At 44.2% G+C, this 12016-nt stretch overlaps 1 long non-coding RNA gene across 10 annotated transcripts in view; it reads right to left on the bottom strand.

Annotated features, from left to right (window-relative positions):
- LOC108447811 overlaps positions 1-12016 on the bottom strand; it is a 96753-nt gene that overhangs the window by 13921 nt on the left and 70816 nt on the right. For 6 of the 10 annotated variants that reach the window (XR_001863502.1, XR_001863505.1, XR_001863506.1 and 3 more), the window contains one exon: positions 4617-4907. The exons of 2 other annotated variants lie outside the window; for them this stretch is intronic. This is a non-coding gene — a long non-coding RNA (uncharacterized LOC108447811). Of the gene's footprint in view, positions 1-1330; positions 1495-4616; positions 4908-12016 lie in introns of all 10 variants that reach the window. 2 more of the 10 variants (XR_001863499.1, XR_001863498.1) reach the window with 2 other exon arrangements.

A 12016-nucleotide genomic window follows, 5' to 3' on the forward strand; every position in this document is an offset into this window, starting at 1 on the left:
TGATTAAGTAATGTGCGAAAATGGAAAAAAAGCATTCGAATCTTAATCATAGTAATTTGCATGAAATAAAAGTCTCTGTCAAGGGAATGCACATTATAATAACTCCTGGGTGTTTTGGTTGCATCAGTGAGCAAAGAAGTTGCGTGCATTTTTTTTCTTGTCCTGATATGCGAGAATTTCCTCTATTTTTAGTGTACCTTTGATTATGTGAGAATTTAGAAATATGGTTTTGTAGTCAGTGAGAGACTGTGAGACAAACAGGTATTTTAAGAGCAGCCAGGGTTCCCAGCTGATTGGCAATGTGCATACCTGAACAGAGCACAGAACTGTAAACCAGGATGTTGTAAACACAGGGAACTCAGTTTGAAGCTAATTAAGGCTCATTTGGTTTCGACCTGCATCAAACAATAGCACTAAATCAGAAAAGCAGATGCATTTTGGAAGCTACTGAACTGAAGAACCTTATCTGGAGCCCAGTGGAGTCAGCAGAGACCTTCTCACTGACTTAAGTCAATCAAGCCTTAGAAATGTTGGCGTTTATTTACACAAATTGGTCTGGAGTAAAAGGGGTTTGAGAGGCAGTCCCCGCTCCATTGGGTGCACACATCAGTGCTGCTCCGTGCCGTGCTGGTGGCACTGTTGTCTGTCACTGAAGCAGACCTTGGGCACATTTCCCTGGCCGGCGTGACCATTGTGCAACCTGTTTTATTTTAAAGAGTTGCTATTTCAAAAATCAATGGGCATCAGCTGCTAATTACAGAAAATCTATGCCTTGGCCCTTCAGCAGGTTTTGCGTTTTCCCCACTCACCCCCCTGCTTCTGCTACGGATTGGCAGCTCAGATCTGTAGCCATAAGTGATGATACCCCACACCAGACCCCTTTTTTACATCTTTGGGACTCTGAGCAGCCTGATCCAGTGGAAGGTGTCCCTGCCCGTGGCAGGGGCTTGGAACTGGATGGTCTTGAAGATCCCTTCCAACCCCAAACATTCCATGATTCTATGGTCCCTTCCAGCTCCCTCCAGGGTAGACTTTGCCATGTGGAGTTTCTGGTGAATGGTCTTTGCCCAATGACACCTGGATTCCCCCCACTGATCTGGAGATTAATCTGATGCTGATCTTCCGACAATGTAAGCAAATAGAGGGTTATTTAAAAAACACTTTCTGATTGGGAGCTCATTTGTCCCAGAAATGTGACTTTTGTGGGTGGGAGGTGTTTGTCCTGAATGAAAGTCTGAGAATTTGAACCTCTTCTTCATCCTCCAATAATCTTAAAGAAGGACAGGGGCTCTGCAGCATTTATGAACTGTCAAACAACTGGGTGTTTTACCTTTCTTAGGGCTTTGCACTTGGTCCAAATGCTCCAGGCATGAGATTTTGCCATTTTCTCTTTCCTTTCTGCAAGCTGTGCTTATCACGGGGGGCAGGTTCAAAGACTGCTTTGGAGGAGGGCCTTTTTTTTTTTGAGGCATGCTGTATAAAATCTGTTGAGACCTGTGGAAGTCACGGTGATATCACTGCCTTGTATCAGGAGGGGTATTTAGTTATCCCCAGCCACAATATCATTTGGGTAATTGCTTCTTGCAGGGGATCAAGGCAGGTGTGGGAGGAAAAAAGTAATGAACAACTAAGCTTGGAAAGGAAACGTAGGTTGAAGTTTATCTCTTGTTGCTGAAGCTGCCAGTTAAGCTGGGAGCAGGAGGGGGGCTTGTTTGGGATTTATTCTGGGGGAGACAGGCACTGCTGTCTTCAGAGTGAGAGGAGATCAAGTTCTGCCTGCAATGCCTCTTACATGTTGTAGTTGCAGGCCAGGAGATTTTTTTACATCAAAATAAAGGAATGGATGGACCTGCACTTATAAGAGAGTTGGCATTCCTACAACAAGCATGTAGGTTGATAAGGATTTTCTTTATTCTTTTCAAAAATAACCTTTCCTGTGAAATGCAAGCTCAAGAACATTATCGGTTACATAGAGAAATCACATGAAAGGCTGCATTACAATAATGAAGAAAAGAGATTCTGAGACGAGAGCAGCAGCAAAGGTACTCGGTGCCTCCTTGGCTTCAGCTGCTCCTTCTCCACACAGCTGAGGGTTTCAAACCTTGGGTTTTGGCAAAATCCCGCTTGAGAGGGGAAATTGGTGCACACAAACCACCCACCAGGCGTGATACTGGGATCCCATCCTGCTTCGCCCAGGGAGTATCCAATGTGTGGGGGCAGCCTCAGGGTGTGGGAGATGTGTTATGGTAATGGGGGTATCTCAGTTTATGGGCTGAGGGGGATGATCATTTGCCATCCTGTGTTCTTCTTAATTTGGGAACGTGCCCCATATCAGAGGGTATTGATGGGGTGAGGACCACATCCCAGGTCCTGCAAATGCAGCCTCGGTGCTTTAACGAAGGGGAGTCAAACCTACTGCTCTCAGAAACCATCCTAAAGAAAGGGGAAGAAGAAATTCATAAGAAGTAATCCTATTAATTAATGCCCAAATCCTGGTCCCTGTGCACAGCCTGTGGAAATGCTGTGTGTGTGAGGGAGAGGAGGCAGAGGAAGGGAAGGGAACACCACCTTCCTCCTCCTCCTCCTCCTGCTTTCTGGGCTGCTAGCTCTGCTCTGCCCAAAGTAGTCCCAGCAACTCCCACCAAGTGCCACCCAGCTCAGAGCTTTGTGTCTGGCCCCAGGTTGTCCTTGCAGGACTGTGGTCACGAGCACACAAGAAATCAGGGTGAGAAAATAGTGTTTTCTCTTCCCAAGGCAGTGATGAAGGTATTTTGTGTGTCCATATAGTGAGGGGCAGCTACCTCATGAGACCCTCCCAGCCCGGCATCCTGATGTCCTCTTTGGGCATTGGGATCCTGATATATTTCAGGGGACAATCCAGATGCACCAAGTCAGGAAGTGTGGAACATAATAATATCTGTATGCCTGAGATGGTCTGAGGACATTGGGAGTACATGGAGTAGGAAGGATTCTGGCTTTGCAGAGCCCAGTTAGAATCCTGGTGGCAAGAGGTCTAGGAGAAATGTGTTAAAGTGGCTAAGACTCCCTCTTCAACTGCTCCCTAAAGCCTGAAGAGTGGGCAAGGCTTTCCAAGTGGAGAGTCCTTTGCTCTGGAAGTGATATCTCCTGGTGAGTCGTCAAAACTCCTCTCTGACTCCAGGTACAAGTCTTGTTTCCACAAACAGTGCTGAACTGTGCCTTTTCCCTCAACAACTGCAGTCTTAAAATCTGCAGCCCAATTTCAACCAATTTGATGGAGGAGCACAAGGGCTGCTCAATTTTTCTAAATATTTAGTAATTTTCCAGTTGGGAATGTCTGTGCTGAACTCATGGAGAACACAAAAGGAAGGAAAACACACAGAAGGTGTGTTGGGAATGGACTGGGGACTGGGGGTATCAGTCTGTAGGAATCCCACGTCATCAGTTCCCAGGCTGGGAAAAGAGCTTCTTTGAATGGTTTTCCTTTAATTGCAGATGATTTCCACAAGTCCTCATTTGCTGGAAGTTCAGAATATGATCTTTAACAATCAGGAACCATTCCCATGCAAGGAAAGGTTTAGACTCCCAGCTCTGCAATGCTGCCCTGCTAAGGAAGTGTAGCGATGAGCAATAGTGGTAATAAATAAATTACCCAGAGAATTTAAAATCAGCTGTGAAAGCAGCTACCCTTGGATGGAAACACATTTATGGAACCTGCCCCTGGTGCAGGAAGCTGCAAACACAGAGAGTGACAGGTGATATTTGGCTTTTGAGCACATATTTCAGAGAGCTGCACTTCCCATTCATAGGAGCCATCCTTTCTTTTGAGCTCCACTTTCTGTTCTTCTTATTAATCCACAGATTCTTCCCTTTGCTAAACCAGGAATTCAGGGCAGATCCCTGGAGAATTGCTCAAGTCTTGGATCCCCAAGCCCGTTCAGGCTGTAGGATGCCACAAGAGCAGTGTGATCCCTGCAGGGTTTTTAGCAACATCCCTTCTTCTAACCCTGCTTGAGCAGCTCTGTTTTTAAGGGGTGCAGGAACTGGTATTAAGTTATTCTGAAGCATCATTAGCTCTATTTACTGACCCTTTAGATGTGTGAGTGACTGCAAACATCTGGAACGAGCAGGTGGAATTCCACTGTACTTGCTGTATACATTTCTACTTTAATGGTGTTTGGCTTCTCTTTTAATTGAACAACAATTCTTCCCGCAGACCCAAATGTTACTACAGGCATGTCTGAATTTAATTTGACTGGCAGTGAGTTAAAAATTATTATTTCAGAGGAATTTTTGATGTTAACTAATGAAGCATCCTTTCCTGTACATATTCCTGCCATTTCAGGCTGCTTCCCCGAGGAAGCAGAGGCTCTACAGTACCATTGTCCATCTGGCAGATTGTCCTAGACGCTTTTGACCTTGCTGGTGAGCAGGCTGGGGCCAGGCTGTGGTGGATGTGGTGCAGTGGAGAGGTGGAAGACACATAACTATTCACAGGGCACCTGCTGCTGAGCTGGGCTGTAGCCCCAAGCACCTCTTGTTGCTGCCTGGCTTTGCTGTGCAAGGTCAGCCACATCTGGTGGGCAAAACTGCGGACATGGAGTCTCATCTGAGTGGCTGAAACCAACAGGACTCACCCAATCCTACTCCACAACAGAGCTTTTTGGTCTGTGGGAACCTCCACTTTTACAACTCTTTCACCTGGTGAGCTTTTGACTTGAGCCTGATGATTCATCCGAGGTGAAAGTCCTGGTCCTGTGGCTGTTGGCTCCCAGTTCTTTCTCTGCTTGACTTCATGTCAGTGGGGAAGAGCACTAATTCCCTGCTCCATGCTGGAGCAGACGTGTCCAAGCTCTCATCTTGTTCATCACCACCCCGTAGCTGGACCAGAGCACTTCTGGACCCTTCCACGTTCAAGCAGGACAGCACTGGGAAGGGAAACATTATTTTCAGCTTAAATAGGAGGAGAGCAGCAGCCATCAGTCTCCTTGGGGTGAGTTATTCAGGCTGCCTCCTGCCCTTTGAGGCCTCTTCCCATTGGGGTCCCTTCCCCCCTGCCATGTGGTCCTGGGAGAGGGGCCCTGGGGGGGAGTCACGGGCTTTCCCTGGTCAGCCTCGTTCCCCATCGGTTGTTTTGTGTTCCCCTGCACGGGCAAGGACCCTCAGGTCCCGTGATTGAGCAGTTCCTCGGCAGAGCCCCGGCCATGTGGCTGGAGAAATAAACATCTCTGAAACATCTACCAAGAATCTGTCCATATATATTTCTTTTCCACTGGCCTCGTTGAGGCCACGTACACGTGTTGCAGTATCCCCACTGTAACATCTTCCCAGGCACCTTCAGCAATTCTGCAGGAGCAGGAGTTGTCTGATTTACACCAATCACCTTTGCTGTTTTTCACAAATTTACCAGTCTGCAAAATTCTGTCTCAGAAAGATGGGGAGAGAATTTTTGCAAGAGTATGGAGGGATGGGACAAGGGGGAATGGCTTCAGAGTGAAGGGTAGGTTTAGGTTAAATATCAGAAAGAAATTCTTCCCTGTGAGGGTGGGGAGGCCCTGGTAGAGGTTGCCCAGAGAAGCTGTGGCTGCCCCATCCCTGGAAAGGTTCGAGGTTGGATAGAGCTTGGAGAAACATGGTCTAGTGGAACCCCATGGCTGGAGGTAGGAACCAGATGATCTTTAAGGTCCCTTCTGTGCTCCTATGACTGTATAATACATTCATTTTTACCACTTGCAGTTGTTGCGGGTTTTTATCATAGCTAGTAAAAAAATCAGGAAAATGATCACACTTTCCAGTCATGTGGTGGCTGTTGCCCACCATCACCTCTTCCCCATGTAGGTGAAGGTTGGGCTAAAGGAGAAGGAATTCAGACATCCCACTGGTGTTTTTAACATCCCCCCTGAGGAATTCTCATTAAATGTGTGGCACATCTGATGAGGCCACTGGGAGGATGCTGTCCCTCGTGCTCATGGAATGCCATATGATATCTGGGAATCCTTTCCTCCTTTTCAGCCAAGTGTCCCTGCTAATATCAACCCCCTCAAGGTGCTGCAATGGCTGATTAAGTCATCCTTGTCAACTGCCTTCTGATCATCAGGAGATCCAAAATATTAATTGCTGGTGTGATAATGAGAAGTTAGGATGCAATGGGAAATGCAGATCTCTGCACCTGTTTGCTTAACTGGATTTCCACTGTTCAACAAAACCCACCCATACATGCTGGGGAAAGTACAAATTTTCTTGCTACAAACAACTCACTCCAGTAATTTTTGCCATTTGGAGGAAACTATTATTTTTCATACATATTTCTTATCTTTATAATTGATTTTTTAATATTAAATTGCAAGTTTTGCCATTACCTTAACAGTGACTTTATTTATTTTGTGATGGTAGATTCTTAAAATGGACTGTGTCCTTCCAAATCCACTTTTCTTATTCCACCCCTGCATACATATCTCAGTTATTATTTCTTGTGTCAAGATAAGACCAGCTCTGATTTGCAGTTGAAGGTTGCTCCTTGTTTCACCCCAAGGATTTAGCTGGAATTCCTCACATGGTGGTACCCAAATAACTCATTGCTCCTCAGAGATAGGTCCTGCTCAGTTCCTCCTTGACCTCTACAGCTTCAAGCATCTCTCAGGTCTAGTGAATATTGAACTATTTATACAAAATAAATGGTGTTTCGAGCCTGAGCTGGAAGATCTCTACCTCCAAGGCAGTAGATGGGTAATCAGCGTGTTCAGATGCTTAGGGAGACCCAGATTTGTGTCTTTCTGCTGAGTATTTGAGCCTGGTCCCTCCCTAGCTGAAGCCAAGAGGGATCAGTTTCTCTCCAGAACAAAACAGAATCACAGAATCTGCTGAGCTGGGACTCACAAGGATCACCGAGTCCAACTCCTGGCCCTGCACAGGACCATCCCCAAGGGTCACACCATGGGCTCAAGAATGTTGTCCAAACACTACAAAACATTGAGAAAAAAGTTAAAAATGTGAAAGAAAGGTGCTGAATATCGTACAAGGATGGAGCAGAGTGGGGCTGCCAGGCCGATCCGAGCAGGCTGTGCCGTGTGTCCCTCCTTTCCCACGCTGCATTCCCAGCGGGCCCCCTCCAGCATCCACACCTGCTCCCACCACACACCGGAGCCTCCTGGCCTGGGCGGTGGTTTTGTGTTTGCACAAAAAAAGGTGAGCAATTACTAAGCCACACCTCCGCACACAGCTTCTCATGCCTCTAAAGTTTCTAAAGCCCCGAGTATCGGGTTCCCAAAATCACTGCTGCCCAGGAGGGAGGTGTTGCACAGGCTGCACGGATTTTGGGAACCCGACGGCAGAGCTGGGCTGCTCTATGCTACTTTTGAACTATTATGTTATTCGGACTTCTTTTTCCACTTTCTAACCTAGTTTTTAAAGAATATTTTAAAGACAGTCTTTGTTTTTAAGGGCATTAACTATGGTGCTTTTTGCTTGCCGTTTGATTTTAATGGCATCCTTTGCCTGTCTTTTTCTTTCTTTCTTTCTTTCTCTCTCTCTTTCTCTTTCTTTCTTTCTTTCTCTCTCTCTTTCTCTCTCTTTCTTTTTTTCTTCCTTCCTTCCTTCCTTCCTTCCTTCCTCTCTCTTTCTCTTTCTCTTTCTCTTTCTCTTTCTCTTTCTCTTTCTCTTTCTCTTTCTCTTTCTCTTTCTCTTCCTCTTCCTCTTCCTCTTCCTCTTCCTCTTCCTCTTCCTCTTCCTCTTCCTCTTCCTCTTCCTCTTCCTCTTCCTCTTCCTCTTCCTCTTCCTCTTCCTCTTCCTCTTCCTCTTCCTCTTCCTCTTCCTCTTCCTCTTCCTCTTCCTCTTCCTCTTCCTCTTCCTCTTCCTCTTCCTCTTCCTCTTCCTCTTCCTCTTCCTCTTCCTCTTTCTCTCACTTTTACCCATGTTTTAATGCAAAACAGGCCCTTTCCTACTAACAGCAGCTGACATCTGGTTTTCCATCCCTCTGAACCCAGCAGTGCTGCTGCTCCAAGACTCAGCTGGTTGGAAACCTATAGGCAGCAAACATTTACATTCAGCATGTCTAACATCATCTGGGACTTAAACCCAGAATGCTGGTGATGCATAGAGATAGATATTTAGTCACATCAAAGCTATTTGCTAATTGCAGACACTCCATTCTTGTTTAATGTTTCATGTGCAAGATTAGTTGGTTGATTTAATTGGTTCAGCAAAACTTATGTTTTAAGGCAAAACATTAGTTAAGATGTAATGTATTCCCTTATGGAAAATTCCCATAAAACTGAGTACATCAGTTTGTGCTCTGTAATTCTGGTTTTGACGCTGTAGTCTGTCTGCCTACAGAACTGAATAAAAACTCCATTTTTTTTTATTGGAACTCTACCATTTAATACCAATCCAGCGAGGTATTAAGTTTTGTAAGATTGTTATAGACAAAAAGTCATATGACAGGGTTATAATTGTTGTCTAGAGTATGTTTTAGTTGGGTCTGTATTATATAAATTGGTTTGTAATATATGAATGGATTTGTAATTTAAACTGATACAGAAAAGGAATAAAAAGGGATGCTAGGGTGCAATGCATATAATTCGTATGAAGTCCATGTCCAGAACTGCATGTCTACAGGAATATTTCAAATTTCTGCGCAAATATATCTGTTCATACGTGTCTGAGTGACACAGGATCAATGTAAACATCTACATGTGTGTCCTGTTTATCTTCACAGACAAAACCTGCTGGTGCAATACAGGTTGCACAGGAGGTTCATCCAGACTCAGCATTTCACCAGAAAACACCCCAAGTCTTTGCCAAGCTTCCCAGCAGCTCTGCCCAGGCTTCAGGGAAGAGCCAAATTTTAGATCCTTGGCCCACATGAGGGAGGACAAATAATTCAACCCCAGCACTGGAGTCAACCATGAGCATTGGAAGCCCACAGATGAACTCCCCTAGAATGGTCAGGGATTTCCATTATGCATTTTTTCCTGAAAAGCTTCAAGAGATTCTGAACTCATTTTGCTGCTAAAGGAACATTTTTGAAGCCCAAACCCTCAGTATGTTTCCATGTCTCTATATGAATATTAAAATGTTGAGTACATGGACCACCAAAAGTTTGTTTAGCTTGAAGTTAGAGATTTGTTTTGCTTAGAATTGAGTCTCTTGATATTTGGCTGATCTCTTTGTACTGGCTTTTATCTTAATTGCTTTTTAAGCTATAATTATGGTGCCACATCCACATGGCTGTAACACCACTGTAGTTTAAGTTGAGCGCATTTCTATTGCAACTTCTATTTTTAAGTGTTTGGTTTTTTTAATTCAGATGTGAAATTTACATACTGCAGCCATGAAACTTAGCAAACAAAGTCTAAGCAGGGGGAAAATCCTTTTTTTATGATGTTTGAGAAAATAAAATAATTTTCTGAATATTTAAATAGAGGCAAAAAAAAAATGAAATTAGTTCTCTCCAGTGCTGCAATTAAGAAAGAGGAAATATGCTCCATTTAAATATCCAGCTGAAATTCTGCATGCCATTACCCCATAAATAGAGACTTACACATTTTAATGTGTGTATACCAAAGCCATATTGACACTGCAGACTATCATTGCTCCTTAAGGAAATGTCATGGGCTTTCCTTTCTTGTTTGAACGAGCTGTGAATTTATAATTCTTCCAGCCAGTTGGTTTTAATAAGGTATCGCTCCGTTATTCACATTTAAACCGTTCTCTAAGTACCTATTTAAAGACTAAACCACATCAATCCATTAGGCCACTAACGCAGCCCAGCTTTTAAAAGGTCCACGCAGGGCTGTTAGCACAGTGTCCTGCCAGCCCTAATCCCCCTCCCTGCAGAAACATTCCTTCTTTTTCTTCGTTTGGGAGAAAGAGAATGTCAAGCCACTGTTTCATGGCATCCCTTTCTGCACACAGACTAAGGAAATAACATCAGGGCTGTCCAGGGTGGGTGAAAGAGGGAGGCACTGCTTCCACCTGCCCACCTCATCCATGTTATTAATCCCACTAGGGCATATGCCGAATTTCTGCAGCATTCTGGGAGTAAATTGAGATTTATCCATCTACAGGCCTTGGGGATGGCTTCTTGCCCCCTTATCATGTGAGAATAATGCCATACTATGCAAAAGAAGATCGTTTACATACAAACACACTTAATATTGGATTTCTCTGGGTGCTCCTGTCCCAATCTTACCAAAAAAGGGAGATCTGTTGTGTTGGGCTCCTGTCCTATTGGGGGACAGATCAGTTGTAAGCAAACAAAAGTTATTCCTATTTTTAGCCTTCTCACTGCGCTAATTTTAGGTCATTTTACAAGGGCCAAAGGCAAAGTTCCTGGTAGACTTTTTTTTTTTTTCCTTTAAACTATAAAAAAAAAAAACCAAAAAAAAAAACCAAAAAAAACCAAAAAAAACCCAACAAAAAACCCAGGCTGCAGAAGCGACCGGGAAAACTCTCGTTGCACGCAATCTGTTCGGAGCGAGATGAGAACAAATCGCCACCGCTCTGTTTTCCTTCCATCAGAAAATCCCTCTGAGCAGCTTTACCCCCCCCCCCCCCAGCCATTATTTTCTGCTCCTTTTCTGTGTAAATAACGTGCCTTTCTGTGGAGGGAAAAGGTGCCTTTCCCTGCAGTCGCAGCTCTGGGCAGCATGAAAAGCTCCCCCTCCCGACCCCCCATGGCTGGGGACACTTTCCCCAGCTCCTCCCGCTGCCGCCACAGCAGATGACGAGGACCTGAAGCCTTCCCAACAATGTATTGCCCGAGATGCTGCCACTCCATAACTCTCCCAGCCATTTCCAGCCCCTCAATATTCCCCCCCCCACCACCACTGCCACCCCAAGCACCTCCTTTGTGCTCCATTCAAGGTTTTTCTGAAGTGAGACAATCTTTCCCATTTTTTTGTCTTCTGTCTGCATCAAAGTTAGGACTTTGTTAGGGATTCGTGCTATCGGCATCTGTTACCTCTTTTTCTCAGGGGCTAAGGAGGAGGCTGCTGTAAGGCTGAAAAAGGCTCTCATTCAGCCTGCAATTGCTTCTCTTTGCTTTCCTGTCACACTGTCAACCTCAATCAGAAGGCAATGAAAGTGATACAGAAGCAAAGCTTTGCTGCCTCCTCCTAGAACAAAGAGCGTCCCATAGCCTAGTACAGATTTCACATCCAATTTAACTCTTTGGAAAAGGATTTCAGGAAATACATAGTCAAGAGTTGAAAAAATGGAGTTGGGTCTACTATAAAGGCTAAAAGTATTATCCTGGCTTAGATAAGCTACAAAGATAGGTTGATACTATTTTCTAGCATAAACCACATTAGCTGGCATTACACATTGAGCTTTCTTTACTCGTTAAGTTGCAAGGAGATTTGAGAGGAATTTAGCAGCTACATAAAATGACTCTTTCATGATTCTAGCTTTAACAGTCATTTTAGTTGTACAAGGTGCATGAATAGCAAGGACCTAAATCATGTTGTTTAACAAATCTGGTATTAGAGGGTTAGTCTCAGTTTACTTATTAAGAATTTAGTTGAGTAAAGGATTTTAGGACTCAGTTCTTTGTGTGGATGACAATGAAACAGGCCAGGACTTGTATTTTTGGGAACCTAAATCAGCTACACATGTTTGAACTATGCTTTTGGGCCTATAATTGCTCTTTTGCCTGGAGAATATTTTTCTGTTTGGATTCACACTAAAAAATAAGGCTCATTGGGCAGGTTGTAGAGTAATGAGGTATTTCTCTGGGTTATGTCAAGGCAATATTTCTCAAATTTACAATAAGCTTAAGAGTCCTCTACTCCCCTTTGCCTTCAAACACAGAGCCTCATGCACAATGACAAACTTTTTTTTAACACTGGTCCTGCTGGGGAAAAAAAAAAGAATAATTCTTATTTCGATGCATTTTTCATCATTAAAAGCAGTCTTGTTTTACAAAGGCATGGTCCACTCTAAACACTGGTATTACCACTTTCTCCAAGGCAGCTTTACTAACAGACAACCTTGATCAGGGTGTCTTAGCATAATAACACTGCTGCTAATAACACAGTCC

This window comes from Corvus brachyrhynchos, unplaced genomic scaffold, assembly GCF_000691975.1.
Source record: "Corvus brachyrhynchos isolate BGI_N302 unplaced genomic scaffold, ASM69197v1 scaffold245, whole genome shotgun sequence".
Lineage (NCBI taxonomy): Eukaryota > Metazoa > Chordata > Aves > Passeriformes > Corvidae > Corvus > Corvus brachyrhynchos.